Raw genomic sequence first — 16,596 nt, forward strand, 5'->3', positions numbered from 1 at the left:
GTAGCCATCTGGAAAACTATAGCTGCACCAACACCAGAAAAATGAAAAAGGAAGACACGGACTATGTTACATTTTTCAGGTGTTATTCAAACCCTACAGTTGGGTAAATACAAGGAGGACATAAAAATCCAGTAATTTCCAAATTAAAAATGAAATATTAACTTTTTCTTCTCTGTGTTATTTTCACCCTCAGCCCAGCTAGATGGCCCAGGCTTTTATAGCATAAAAAATATATGGAGCATAAGAAGTTAGTAGCATGTCCACAGCTGACCTGACTTTACAGAACTACACTCCTATCCTCATCACTTATCTTATATTCTAACTGCCCCTGGGTGGCTTTATACACAGGTGGCATTTGGGACCTATGGGGAATTTCCCATCGGAGGCTGCAAAGCTTAGGGGAAATTATATCATGTGTGGCATATCTAGGAGCTCATTAAAACATTTCTACTCAGTGCTTTATGATAGATTTGGCAGCCTCAGGAATTCCAGTTGGATATATAAAGAGCCTCTTGTTGTTTGTTATTCTAATTGTGGTCATTACACAAATGTAAATGAAACTACACTCTCCTCTTCATTTGCATGTAGATTTGGCAAGTGGTATTTGAAGGGAAAAAAAAGTCTTGTCACCCACTTCTTTTACCAATCAGTATCCTTCTCAGACAATAGATTAACTCCTGCCTACATCTCATGCACTGGGCTGTGTGAGAGGGTAACAGGCACGAGGCACACAAAAATGGTAAGAAGTGTCTGCCCTAGTGGAGAGAGAAGTACTATTTGTTACGTGGCATAATTCATGTACAGTTAAAATTCTGTGTCACGAAACCCAAGCGGGCGGGTTTCGCGGAGATGCTGTTTGAGTTAGATTTGAGGAATGAGAAGGACCTTTCCAAAGGGAGACACCTCAGAGGACATCCCTGACAGGGGGAAGAGCAAAGGCCAGGAGAAGAAGTGTGTCAAGAGAATTCACTTTGAGTCCTGGCCTAAGCAAAATCGAACTCACTAAAGGAAATCCACTTTCCACTGCTTCCCCTCCCCCTTCCCGAAAACACACGACACAGGCAAACTCCAGGACAGATCATTTGGAACTTTGCTCCTGTTCCTCTCCACTGTTATACACAAAGACAAGATTTTGTTACAACAGCCACAAAGGGGCCCTGCTCTTTCACATCGCTATCTCTCTTGATCTCCCAGGTCGTAGGAAACTATCAAATGCAGTTGCAGGACAGAACCAAGTCTCAAGGAGCTAGTTACTGCCTCAGCAATGAAGTGGTACGGGGACTGGATTTGCTAAAGACAAAATGAAAACACGTGGTCTGGTAACAGGACCTGGGATCTGAAGGCAAGATTCTCTTAAAGAACTGCCAGGATGGAAAGGTGCAGCAGCCACTTCTTGGAGCAGGACCTCCTTTCCATACCAGTGCTGCCCGGTACGAACATGACGTGAATTACAAATGTGAACCATATATGTAATTTAAAAAAATTTATAGCCACATTAAAAATGTAAAAAAAAAAAAAAATTAATATATTTTACTGATTCTAATCTATCCAAAATATAAACAATATTTTTAAAGCCGTAGCAAGATATTTTACTTTTTTTTTGTACTAAGTCTTTGGCGTCCAGTATGTATTTTCCACTGACAGCACATCTCAATTGGCAAGTGCCCAGTGGCCACGGGTGTCTGGTGGCTGTGGTCTTGGATGACACAAGTCTAAACCCAAGAAACTATCTGTGGTCCTCCTTTCCCTGCACCACTCTGCATTGGTAGGAATCCCCAGATAATCAAAGGACTAGCCAGGGTTAGTCAAGACTCTAGCTAGGGACACATGGTAAATATCCTTGGTTCTTTCATTCATTCAATCATTCATTCATTTCTTCACTTACCAAACACTGGGTCCGCAACTATTATTATATGTCTTATGTGCTTTGTGTGGAAACACAAGATGAAATGAGACTCCATCTCTGCTTTCAGAGTCTCGTTGAGGAGAAACAAGTAAAACAATAATGATGCAATGCCTTAAATCTCTGATAGTGTGTGCACAGGAAGCCTTGGGAGCTCAGAGGAGAGTCAGGAATGAACAAGTTAAAGAGGGGAGCTGGAAGATCATTCAGAGCACTGCAGGGCTACTGAAAGTTTAGATGGACAGTTGTCAAGTGGAAGGGAAAACATATCCTGAAAGAAAAAGGGACCTGTGCAAAGACCTAAAGCACTATTCTATGAAAGTCAAAAGTAAAAGTAAAGCACTATTTACAATAACCGACATATGGAAACAACCTAAATGTCCATCAATAGATGAAGGGATAAAGAAGATGTGGTGTATATATACAATGGAATTTTCCTCAGCCATAAAGAATGAGATCTTGCCATTCACAACAACTTGGATGGACCTAGAGGGTATTATGCCAAGAGAGGTAAGTCAGACAGAGAAAGAAAATATCATATGATTTCACTTATATGTGGAATCTAAAAAAAAAAAAAAAGGGAGCAAACAAATTAAAAAAGCAGAAACAGATCATAAATACAGAGAACAAACTGATGGTTACCATAGGGGAGGAAGGTGAAGAGGGGGGTGAGCAAAATGGGTGACAGGGAGTGGGAGGTGGAGGTTTCCATTTATGAAATGAGTAGGTCACAGGGATAAAAGCTACAGCAAAGGGAACATAGTCAGTGGTATTGCAATAGCATTGTATAGTAACAAATGGTAACTCCTGTGGTGAGCAGAGCATAAAGTATAGAGGAGTTGAATTACTATGTTGTACACCTGAAGCTAATGTACCATTGTGTGTCAATTATACTTCAATAAATAAAATAAACCAAAATAAAATAAAATAAAATAAAATGCTTTAGCAGTGGGGGATGGGGAGTAAAATTTGTAATAAGGATGTTCCGGGACTATCAGAGAATATGTTAGGAAAATGTGTGTATCTGTGTTGCATACACCCAGCCACCGTTGGCATGGCATGGAACCAGAGAACCTGCAAGCTTGCAATATGTAATTTAGCGTCTTTTGATAATTTCCAGCAAAATCCTGCAACTTGTTTTTAGATAAGGACAGTAGATGTCTGTTCCTAACATTCCAGAACCAAACTAAAAACCCAACAAATTATGCTGCAAATGTATATTCTGGGTATGAACATAAGGTGTTGTCATAGTTACTTAAACTTACAGTATTTTCTCTTTTTTTTTAATGTTTATTTATTTTTGAGAGAGAGAGAGAGAGAGAGAGAGAGAGAGCATGCACAGGGGAGGGGCAGAGAGAGAGGGAGACACAGAATCTGAAGCAGGCTCCAGGCTCTGAGCTGTCAGCACAGAGCCCGATGTGGGGCTCAAACTCCCAAGTCACAAGATCATGACCTGAGCTGAAGCTGGACGCTTCACCAACTGAGCCACCCAGGTGCCCCAAACTTACAGTATTTTCAAACCAAAGGCCCGGGGCTTTTTAAGGCCAGGATGCCTTGCTTATAAAGTAGAGCATTCTGTACCAATTCAGATAACTTTTGTTAAAAGATTTTCGGCAATAGTAGCAGAATTACACTTACCCTGGTTGACTTCCCTTGACTTTCAGCTGGCAGGCAAGGTCCATCCCTTGACTACACCTCCATCGCCACCCGGACACTCACACGTGCAAGTACACTGCACTCTAGTCACGGAAAATTACCTTCAGTTCCTGAAATACAGACCGGCAGTCTGTCTCAGTTGCGCACCTTTGCACGTAAAATTTCCAGAAGGCACTGCTCATTTCTGTCTGCCTTAAAACTCAGCTCCAGTGGAACCTCCTTGGGGAATCCACCCCATCCTCCCACTATCCACCCTGCTGGGTAGGTGCTACTCTTATGTGCTCTCACACACCCCAGTGAATATCTCCACCACAGCCTGCTTCCACGTTATCTTCTCCCACAAGACTGTTAACTCTTAGTGGGCAAAGATTTTTTTTTTTTAATTTCTATATCCCCAGTACCTACTCAAGTGCTGAGTGATGATGAACGAATAAATGAATAAAGCAATCAGTTAATCATATTGTTTTTAGAAGAAAATGATTTGGGTTGAAGAATTTATCTGTTATGAATAATTTACATACAAAAGGCAGAGCTGGGACCAATCAAAATTTTTTTAAGGAAAATAATACATGGTTAAGGATATAAAACTTTACACCTAATTTAAGGAGAGGCAGATTTGGGCTCAAAGTAGAAAATTCTAACGACCAGGGCCATCCCACAAAAGAAGGGTCTATCGCTACATAGGCCAATTATGCCAGTAAGCTGAATCCAGGCCACTCACTATTTTTGTAAATAAAGTTTTATTGTAACTCAACCACACCCATTTGTTTACATATTATCCTTAGCTGCTTTCACACACAATGGCAGAATTGACTAGTTACAACAAAAACCCTAGGCCTTGCAGAGCCTAAAATGTTTACCATCTGGCCCTGTACAGAAAAAATTTGCTGACCTCTGGTCTACTAATGAGGTTGTGAGATTCCCATTATAGAAAGTATTCCAGTAGAGACTGGCTCTGTCCAGGATGTGGAAGAAATATGTTCTTTAAAATGGGAGAATGGTAACCTTTAAATTTCCTCCCCTTTGGGCAGGTCTATGATTACAAGCCTACTTTTCTATGACAAAAACAAGTTATACTCTCTAATTTGTCTTTGACTGACAGCACTATAATGGGCAGCATTGCTAGTTGTAGAAAGGAAATCATGGCCTAGCCATGGTTTAGATAATGCACCTGACTCCCTAAATACAGTTTACTGGTGCTCTGAATAATGAAAGAAATAAATTTTTGCCTTCAAGCATCACCAGGGCCCTATCATAGGAAGCTGTCATGAAAGATTCAAAGGAAGCCAAAGGGACAGTAACCTGACCTGCTGCTAACTCTGTATTTCCCAGCAGACCTAAAACCAGACTCTCCCCCTGGACCACAGGTATTAATCAGCAGGCAGCCCTTCAGCCTTCACTGTTCTTTATGAGGCTGGGTGGTCACGGTGGAAGAGGAGTCACCTATGAGATTCCCTCTCCTGCTTGGTTTATTCTTATCGACTCCCCTCCACAGTGCCCAGAGGTCAGGCCTCCAAGGCTGCTTTTTCATCTTTTGGCAGGTTTATTTACTAGGAATGACAAATTCTCAAACTCGAGCACTCTGGATGAAAAAGAATTCCCTTTCAGAAATCATTCCATCTTCACATATGAAAATGACACTCTGGGACATGTTAATGTTGAACTAAAACCATGTGTGTGCAACTGTTTGGTGTTTATTAGCAGGGTTGAAAAGTCTGCATGCTTCCATACTTTCTTTTCCAGAGCCTGTCCCTTTGGGTAGGTTAAGGAGGGAGCCACGCATCAGGAAGACAGAAGGCATTGCCCATAGCCTGCTACAGAAAGTCTTGTGCAGGAAACTGGCCAACGACGGCAGGCTGGGGGCAAGGAGGGTCCTTGTTTTCACCACCACATCCGTAATGCTTGGCGATCACCTCAACACGTTTTTTGGCATCACTAGATATATTGCTCTACAAATAACTGAGGAACGGAAGCTAGCCCCAATGACTGTATTTTCAACTTACATGAGCTTTCCCCAAAGACACTAACATTCATTCAACCCCCTTCAAATTGCTCACCAAATATATCAAGTCCCAGGAGATGCTCAAGGATGAGGGCAGCTGAAAAGACCCCAAAACATTTGTGGTAGAAATTATTTACAGCTGCTGTTTACTTCTTCTGGGGCCACATTTGAAAACGTTCCCAGGTTTCTAGCAAATCCTGCTTCTTTCCCTCCTGTCCCTTTACACAGTAGTTGTCTCCTTGTTGATACAGCAGCTGTACCAATGAGCTGCGCTCTGGCTTTCAGATGCCTGCCGACTCTTGTTATCAGTCTGAAGGTATTGGCTGCTTTAGAAGGAAAGGATAAAATCTCTCCAGTACCACATCATATCAAGGAAGTATTGTGTAAATTATAGCTGCCTGGGGTCAAGTTGCACAGATACCTGGCATTTGTTCCCCTCCCCCACCTCCTCCCCCATTCCCCTGTGCCTGAGGATACCTGCTGTAATAAAAAATAATGGAGAAAACTTTGCTCCCATGAAACCTTATTGAAAGGCTCCACTGGAAGGAGTGACCAAAGGTCGGTAGGGGAAACGTTCAGTCAATGGGATTCAGAGCGCTGCTTCCACTTCTGAACTCTTGTGGCACCAATTGGCTGAGCCAGTCTGGCATTTATCAAATCCCGCTCTGTTCTATTGTCTGTGCATGTCTAGCTCAATTACTTAAAGAGTGTGTAAAAGTTCCTTAAAGGCAGTATAATCCCACATGCTCTCCCCTGTACTTCCAATAGCTCCTAGCATAGGACCTTGCACCCTGAAGTCATCTGAAAAATTTTTTTTGGGCATGCTACTTTCGAACTTGTGTGCTAGTTTGAATACATTTTGAGAATTTTTAAAAGTTTGATGAGTTACCTGAACACAGAAGAGATGGGATCGGATTTTTTAATCCTTCCTTACTGCAATAGATGGAATGACCATCTAGTCCCCAAAGATGTCTAAGTCCTAATCCCCAGAACCTGTGAATATGTTACATGACATGGCAAGGAGGAACTAAAGCTGCAGATGGAATTAAGGTTGCTAATCAGCTGACCATAAAATAGGAAGGATTTCCTGGATTATCCGGGTGGACCCAATATAATCACAAAGGTCCTTGAGAGTGAAAACAAGAAGTAGAAGAGCTCGTGTCAGAGCAACCCCATGTGAGGAAAACTCTACTAGCCATTGCCAACTTTGAAGATGGAAGGGGACACAAGCCATGCAACGTGGGCAGCCTCTGGAACCTGGAAAAGGCAAGAAAACGGATATTCCCCAGAGCTTCCAGAAAAGAAGGCAGCCCTTCTGATTCCTTGCTTTTAGCTCAGTTCTGACTTCCAGAATAATAAGATAATAAGTTTGTATTGTTTTAAGCCACCAAATTGAGACAAGTTTGTTACAGAAGCAGTAAGAAACTAATAGACTCAACTATCCAAGATTTATGGAAAAGGAAAGAAAGTTTCATAAGGAAATATTAAGGAAGTTTAATAAGGAAGGTGGTGTAATTTCATGGAAAAGGATGAGGTCCTCCAATTTACTTCCCCCCAAAATGTCCCTCTCACTTCCCACTGGGCCTTGAGAACTGGAAAAGTAATAGCTCATCCAGTTAAATAGGGTGCCATCCCTGATCTATAAGGAAATCTTATAACTGTGACTCTCAAGGGTCCAGTTTTCACAATGGAAAACCACTTGCTATGGTGCCTGGACAACAAAATGTCATTTGAAAGTGGTGTCCCCAAACTTGATAAGCAGAGGATGCTGCCAATTGAGATAGGCTTGGAACCAACAATACTGGCTGGAAACACGAGGTGATGCATAGAGACACAGGTAGTTTGCCAAGCCAGGGAGGAAAATAGAGATAATTAGGTTCCAAAGGCCATCTTCACTAATAGCACAATTTTGCTTACTGTCAAACACTTAAAGGGTCAGGCTCCCCAATTCAGTCTTTATCAAGGTGATTAGCCTGGGAAGGCTGCAGAGGCTGCCTCTATTACATCCACTGAGTGAAATAGGAGCCTCCAGGGTTCTTGTAATTGTTCAGTACCGAGGTATAAGTCAAACACATTTATGGGAGTTGGCCTCTAGCCCACTTCTTATGAATACACATAAACACACCTTTTATTGCTCAATAATGTTTTCCCTTTTGCAACTTTTTATGAACCACTAAAAAAAATGGGGCTAGTATCTTAATTTTTTCTGAAAAAGAAACCACAGAAATACCAAATCTTCCAAATGGGAACTCGTCTTGCCTGCTGCCTCAACCAAAAATTATTCGCCAAGGGAGTGGTCGAAGCTTCAGCATCAACAACATGATATTAATTTGGTCGAAATCCAACTGACTAGCTCCCCAGACTGAGTTTCTGCATTCCTCTTTATGAGCCCAACCTTAGCCTCTGGGGTGCCTAAGGTGCAAGGCAGCAGAATTCATCAGCTCTTTATGCCTATGGGATGTGCTCCCCACTGGCCCTGTTACAAATCAGCATTCTCTAGCCTTGGCTCCCATCCAGAAAAGCAAGAAGCTCTTTCCTCCATGGACACCTTTCATTGCCACCTCTACACCATGAGGTCCAAGCCTTCGTGACCCCCTCCCTGGACCATTGCAATAGCTTCCTAGCTGGGAACTCTATCTCTGGTATCCACGTTCTCCAATTTGTATAACCAACCACACCGCTGCCAGATAAATGTCCAAAGGAGAGATACACTCATATCATCCTAGCGTAGATGCTTCAAAAATTCTCCACTTCTTATCCAGTGAAATACAATCTCCTTAACCTGGCACTTCACTTCAGATAACCTGGCTCTGAGTTACGTTTCTAGATGTATCTCTCACTATTCACGTCCATGCATTCCACACTGCAGACAGTCTGGATGGTTTAGTGCCAGCAGCATACCCCACACATGCTTTTGCTCTTGCCATTTTTTAGTTCTTTGTTGCAAGCCACAAAAACCAATGTGGCCAATCTTGGGAACAAACGGATGTGCTGAAAAGATGTATGGAAGTTCACAGAATCTGAAGAGCAAGGCACAGAAAGGACAGGAACCAGTTACTCAGGGGAGAGGGCTGCCCAGTTATGGGCACTGTTGGACCATCTCTTCAGGGCCCAGCCAAAGTAAATCCATGCACCCCAACCTTTCGAATTGTTTTGTTTGCCACTCTGCTTTTGCTTAGATTCCAGCTCCAGAGAGTATTCAATAGACCTAGCTTTGGCTAGAGAACATCAGACCACCATGATAGACAATTTTGCAAGCTTTATCCAATGGAGAAAAGAATCCCCCCAAAGTGAGTCAGAGTGTTAGTACCAAAATAACAAATAATGGAGGCTGGGCGGTCAAAAGCAACAAATATCTGCACCACATTATCTTCACCTAAGATGCTCATTTTCTACCTACCATTCCCTGCTCATCCCCAAGACCCAAGTCAGACATCATTTTAAAGCCTGAGCTCATCTCTCTTGTCATGAACTTCTGGCTCAGAGTGTGCTCACTCCTCTCTTAGGGCTCCCCTTACTTTCTTCCTTGTTTTTTAGTTGTTATGTCTCATCCCCTTCCTCACTAGCTTTGTAATGAATGCAATGAATCTAGTTTCTGGATCTATAAAAAGCAGACAATAATAACTATGTCACAGAATCATAGCCTGTAATGAAATTAGTTCAGTGCCTGACACATAATAAGTCCTCACCAAATGTTGTTGTTGTTTCTATTAGCTTGTCATCACCATCATTATCAGTATATTACTCTTTCAGCCTGAGAACCATGACTTATTTGTCTGTATAGACCCTAGTGAAATATTTTACACACAAAACTATTTGCTACTCCTGGTGGATAAATGACTCAATCAATAGGACAATCAATCAATGAAGTAAGAAAAAATTTGGAAGCTGAAACTAAAAGTGGGATTTCAGTAGGCCTACTTTTTCTACTTTTACCCCCCGATAACAGACCCCAACTGTAAGAACAAGGGTCATCATAGAAGTTCCAAGAAATAGACAGGAAGAGAGCTTTCCATGGAATATTCTGTGGTTGTGAGGCAGTTGGAAATACAGCCCCGTTTCTGTTCTTTTGCAACAATAGCCTGTGTCTGTAGGACTTTAAAATCGATAATGAAAAGAAGGAAGAAAGGAGGGAAGGAGAGAGGGAAGAAGACCATTCATTAAAACTTTAGGGTGGTCCATAGTAATAGGAAACAAACACCCTAGCCCCTGACCTAGTTTCCCAACTCTGTCAGCAGTCCCCTGGAGAGCTATCATCAGTGTTGCTACTATGTGCAATAGTTAGGGATGCTCCTCAGGCATTCTTATCTCCCTTGGTTACCACTATGGGTCTGTCATCTATGAATTATCTAAACCCTCTTCAAATCTATTTATATGTTCAGCCTTTGCCACTTTCCACTTGTATCTTAAAGCAAATCTTGAAGTCTCATCTGGATGACTAGGGGGAAAAAAAAACAAGAAAAAATAAGCCTTTCCAACAAAAAACTAAAGAACTTTCCATTTAATTTTTTTTTTTTTTCAACGTTTTTTAATTTATTTTTGGGACAGAGAGAGACAGAGCATGAACGGGGGAGGGGCAGAGAGAGAAGGAGACACAGAATCAGAAAGAGGCTCCAGGCTCCGAGCTGTCAGCCCAGAGCCTGACGCGGGGCTCGAACTCACGGACCGCGAGATCGTGACCTGGCTGAAGTCGGACGCTTAACCGACTGCGCCACCCAGGCGCCCCAAGAACTTTCCATTTAAATCTTACCTGTGTCACTCACTCAATAGCCTTGGGCCAGGCATTTGCCCTCTCTGCTTCATTTTGATTCCTTTAAAATTGATATAATAACCTTCAGATTAGTACATTAAAGTTTAATTTTAACTTTTTCATGCCATTCAGAATATAAAGGAGATTATTACAGATTCTGGACAAGAATTCTTTTTTTTTTAAGTTTATTTTTATTTAAGAGATATAGAGAGCAAGCAGGGGAGGGACAGAGAGAGAGGGAGACAAAATCCCAAACAGTCTCCGTGCTATCAATGCAGAGCCCAACACAGGGTTCAAACTCACTCTATGAGATCATGACCTCAGCAGAAATCAAGAGTCGGATGCTTAATGGACTGAGCCACCCAGGTGCCCCAAGAATCCTTTTTTTAATTTGACTAAATGTGCATCCCTCCCTGATCACTTCTTTGTCATCATATATTTTAGACACTTTGGAAAATTCTTGGGGAACCACAATACATGGTTGTGTAGATTGTGCATTGCACTACTCTAGGGGGCAATACTCATATCTTATCATAGATACATCCATTCATTATAAAAATTTCCAGACAAATGTCAGTAAGGGGCCTCGAGGAAGGGGTACCTTTTTCTACTTCACACAAAGATATCAAGAAGACATTATTGCTAGATTTGAGACAACAATATGTCTTCTTCCACTTTATCCTTAGGTCTTTGAGAATCTTCCATTTATTAGATAGATTAAAGGGAGCCCACTGGTATTTCAAATGCAGTGCACATTAAGTAGTCACTTCCAGCATTAGAACTTACTACTCATGTTATATTGACAGTCCTTTGATGGAAACTTCCTCATGGAACTGGTTTCTGAGGTCCCACACTTCCTCCTTTTTTAAGATTCCAACGAGCAGGTGCAGAGATATGCTCCACTTACAGCAGCCCAAGGCAAGCCTCATATGCAACTAAGTACCCTTGCTTATTAAACCTGCCACCTACCAATCTGAGGTGGTCTGCCTCTTTCTTTGGTGTCTGCCTGCCCTTTGTGTACAGTGAGCGGGGTTCGGAAGGCAGTTTCTGATTTCACCTGTGCAACTCCTGAGATTGCAAACTCCAGCACCTGGCCTAGGGCCTAGCACAAAATAGTCACTCAGGCAATGGTGGCTGAAGGAACAGAGGGAGGGAAGGAGAAAAGGGAGGGAGGGTAGGGGACAGCAAGATGACAAGGCACAGGTATTTTGCACTGAGATCTGCTAGGCTCCATTATGTAGGCATGAGTTTGTTTCTTCTTCTAGATTTTGAGTTTAAGAACAAAGATCATAATCTAGAATCATCTTCATATTCCTTCAAGCTAATACACAATCACACATGTACTGAACATTCAATCAATGTTGGCTAAATTGGATTTCCTCAATGAAAGGCATTGGTTTTCTTTCACTTTTAGGGAGGGTGATGTGTAGATTAGCCATATTTTTTAAAATCCACAGATTTTTGTGCCTGAGTAACTTCTAAGTCCAAAATTATAATGGGTTTAGTACTAGCACCAATAGTAGTATGACTGCTCTTCCTGTGTCTTACACCCAGGAATACTCAACGATTCCCATGGATAAAGGAGACTGGAGTCTTAAAAACTCAAAAGGAAAGGAGCCTCGGGGCACCTGGATGGCTTAGTCGGTTGGACGCCAACTTTGGGTCAGGTCATGATCTCGTGGTTCATGAGTTCGAGCCCCGCGTGGGGCTCTATGGTGACAGCTCAGAGCCTGAAGCCTGCTTGGGATCCTGTGTCTCCCTCTCTCTCTGCTCCTCCCCTCTCATGCTCTGTCTCTATCTCGAAAATAAACATTAAAAAAAACAAAAACAAAAAAAACTAAAGGAGCCTGTCTTCACCTTCTCTCCAGTGCACCAGCAAGAAGTAATTCCCTACTCTGGGAGGAATGAGCAGAAGCAGCATTATCCCATCTAGAATGGGAAAACCAGACCCTTGGGACTCAGAGGTCTTCCAAGATGAGCCTGCTAAACTGCTCAATCCAAGGAGGATTTAAATGCTTTCGCCTGTTTTCTCTGTGTCAGAAGTGAATCACATTGAGATGAGAAGGTCTAGCAACAAGAGCAAGCATCTCGCATGAGGTCAGCTGGCATAGCCTATTCTAGATACTTGAAGTCTAAAGATAGCAACTGTCTCTGGAGTTAGCACAACTTTGAATTATAAAGAACAGAGATTTGAGATTAGAAAGAAGCCTTGCATTTAAAAACAGATGGGTTTCTCTTCATTTCTAGGGAAATTAGGAATGCCTTGATGCTGCTACTGATAGAATTGACTTCTCCTATTAGCATACTACAAGGTTGATGCTGGGTCATTTGTGCTTTATTGCTCTGTAAAAATCCAAAATCTTTAAGTGCTCTGAACTGTAAAAACCCAAGCAAACTGAAGAAGCTCCTTTGTCCACATCCCTCATCATCTTCCCCTTCCCCTCTTCTGCTTTGCAACGCTTGTTGCAAAAGTGCTTACTTTCTGATTAAAAGGCAGTCACCCATAAAAAGCGTGCAGAAGCCCAGCAAATGTAGGTAATGTATTTTTTCCTCTTGGAAAACGAGTGGACTCTCAACCTATTACCCCATCTAGCAGCACACCAGTTTTTCAGATCTCCAGCCAGCTTTCTAGGTGGTAATCAGTGCATAAGAACTCACTCGTAATTTGAACAAACCTGTCTTGGGCATCTATGTTATGAGCTGTCAGATGTACTGGTCAGAATCCATCACCAAGAGTTTAGGGCCAAAGGTCATGGTCTAGACCTCACATGCACAAAGGCCAATGTACATAGTTCAGTTAAGTGTAGGCTGTGATATCTTCCCAACAATACACTGGCAAGACTGAAAGAAGTTCTTCATAGTGCCTATAGTGGACTTTGACATACATTTTTATAAATCTTATGACTGTCTTGTGAAAAACCTACTTACAGTGCACTGTATTTTTGTGTTAAAAGAATTGATTCTTCATAGATATACCTGTGGACACACATACTTTTTTTTAATATTCCACAGCTTTTAACCCTATTTTAGCATCTCTCCATTTGTGAATGTACCAGATGTCTCAAAATATGGAAGTGACCCAGACATCCCTGAGAGTATAAAATAATAAAGATAGCATTAAACCATGGAAGTGACATCATTGTTTTCTAGCACTTAACTCATCTCAAAGTAACAGTTACTACCCTTTTTTTTCCCCTTTTTTTTAAATCTCCACCAAAGGTTTCTTATTGATTCTCTTTATAATGGCATGATGACATTTCACTGTAGTTTGGAACTGTATTCTGCTGCACTTTAAATTCCCCCAGCATCAATATCCCTCCATTCTCTCTTGACCTATTGGTGTAAGTAAAAACAGAGTCATTGACCATCTTTTTATACTGGCTATTCCTTACCTTTCTGCAGTATATGTGGACAGAGTACATCACTTATAGATGTTGAACAAATGTTGCTCAAATTGAACCAGTCAAGCAGATTCATATGCCAAATATAAATAAACATATACATTAACATACATATACATATATACACACGCACACAGAGCCTATTGAGCAAACTATTTCTTCCAAAACACTTCATGTATATTATTTTGCAAAATTCCTGTAAAGTTGTTTTTATTATCCTTGATTATACAGCTGAGGAAACTAAGTTTCAGAGAGGCTAAGTGACTTGCCCTAGGTCTCATTGCTAATAAATTACAGAGTTGGGACTTGTGCCCAAGCACACCTGACCTCAAAGCCATGTTTTTGGCTCCAGACTCCCACGTAGTGTCTCACCTTTGGACCTGGGGCTAGATTTGGCTGCTCTTAATTGCCAATGGGCTCCATATGTACTTTCTGATGAAAACAATTCTTAGCTATGAACAATTCTACAGAGAATTTGAAAAAATGAAGAGTAAATCTGGAGAGGTCAGGGCTTTGAAATTTTTTCTCATCATATTTCTTAAAAGTAATTGCCCAGGAAGAGAAGGTGGTACTTCCAGTAAAACTGTGACAGTCCCAGAAATGCTGACTCACTTGTAATGGAGCGTCATTCCTGGAACTGTGTCCTACACACAGTGTCCTGTCCAAGCTGGAGCAGGCATGAAAGGGCCTCTCTGACCATGGCACCTCTTCCTGCTCACTTCAGCAAAGTTGTTCACGGGACACTTGTCTGCTTGCCGCTCACATGACATGTCTGCTCTTAGTCACCACTTCCCTGGCTGCATTCTAAAACATGCAGCTACCAAGACATGTGTTTTATTTAAAAAGAACAAAGTTTGGGGCGCCTGGGTGGCTCAGTCGGTTAAGCTTCCGACTTCGGCTCAGGTCATGATCTCGCGGTCCGTGGGTTCGAGCCCCACGTCAGGCTCTGTGCTGACTGCTCAGAGCCTGGAGCCTGTTTCAGATTCTGTGTCTCCCTCTCTCTCTGACCCTCCCCCATTCATGCTCTGTCTCTCTCTGTCTCAAAAATAAATAAACGTTAAAAAAAATTTTAATAAAATAAAATAAAATAAAAAGAACAAAGTTTGAAATGAATAACTGACTTTGTCTCCTTTACTACTTTAGCATTTCATTGTTTGGATGATTTTACCCCTACTTCATTTCTGTGTCAGTGACTTTTATGAGTTCTGTCCCTACATCATATAGAGCAGGAAGCAGACCTCTAGCCAACTCTACCTCTCCAAAACTCCCTGCCCAATAATTTCTAGTATCCCCCCATGGACAAGCTTTATAAAGATTCATGTCCATTCTATCGCTTCTCATTCTCTCTTCCATATTCAGCCTTCAACCCACAGTTTCACCGACTATGGGAAAATGGAATCACTCATGCACCTCCAAGAAGTGATGTTGAATGGATGTTCCATTCCTTATTTATTTGGCCTCTGCAGTACTTGGGACCATTCACTATTCCCTCCTTGAAACTTTCCTATCCTTTGAGTTCCTCGGTATCATTCTTTTCTTGTTTTCCTCCCATTTGACTGATCTTCCTTCCCATTTTCATTCACTTGATATCATTCATTATTCTTTTTCCTCCTGCATATTGAATGTTAATCATTCACGAGATCCTGCTCTTGCACTTTTAACTACGTTCTCCGTAGGTGACCTTATTCTTAAGACATTCTTATAATGTGCCCATTGTTCTGTGTCTGCCAAATACTAGAATCATATTAAGGGCAAAGATCACCCCAATCTTGGCCTGGAGCATAAAAATTGTTACTGGTAACAATTAGCTATTGAATGCAGCATATATCTATCTCCAGCCCAGGCCTCCCTCCTGAGCCCCAGACAATCAGTTATGTACATGTGTACATGTGTCTATACATATTATATGTCTGCCTATTGGACTACAGGCATCTCACATTTATCTTACCCAAAAGTGGGTATTTTCAACTGGCCCCTACCTCTTCCTTATCTTTGGTTCTCTTCTTTAGTAAATGGCACCATGCAAATCAGACACCCTGGTGGTTGTCTTTAAGACCCATTCTTCATCCACATACCCTCTCCCCATATCCAATTATGAAATCCACATATTTTTCTCTTCCAAATCTTTCAAATCTACCCTTTCTCCTCCATCCACTCATGCTACCACTACCTGAGTTCAGGCCTTCATCATTATGTAACCACCATGGCCCTTCTAACTGGTCTAACTCTTCACTCTGAATACCTCCATGCATTCTCTACATTGCTGTCAGAATGTTTTCTCCTGAAGTGACCCAATCATGTGCAGTTATATACCCAGTATTAAAGGTACCTGAATTTGCCCTTTCTCTGTCCTTATAAGCACTGCAACAGGCACATTTCGTGAATGGGGCACTGAGGGTAAATGGGTGGCTCAGTTGGTTCAGTGTCCAACTCTTCATTTTGACTCAGGTCATGATCTCAGGGTTTGTGAGACCGAGCTCTGCATCAGCAGAGAGCTCTGTCAGCACAGAGCCTGCTTGGGATTCTCTCTCCCTCTGTCTCTGACCCTCTCCTGCTCGCTCACTCTGTCTCTCAAAAAATAAAAATAAAAACTAAACTAAATTGAAAAAAAATATAATGCTGTATTTTGTGGGACCTTACACGCATGCATAATTTACCTGGTGGGTAATTAAGTGGGGCCAATATATATACCCAACCCTTAGCATCCTTGCCTCAATGAGCAATACAAAAATGGATATACAACAAATGTTTTGTTAATGAATAAATGGGTGACTTTCCTAATTCATGAGTTCTGAGGGCAAAGATTCTGGATAGGGTCTCAGAATTCATTTTATCTGTCTAGGCTTCAACCTTCTATTGCTCTGATAGTAGCTAATACTAAGTT

The sequence above is a fragment of the Panthera onca genome, chromosome C2 (genome assembly GCF_046562875.1).
Source record: "Panthera onca isolate mPanOnc1 chromosome C2, mPanOnc1 haplotype 2, whole genome shotgun sequence".
NCBI classification, from domain to species: domain Eukaryota; kingdom Metazoa; phylum Chordata; class Mammalia; order Carnivora; family Felidae; genus Panthera; species Panthera onca.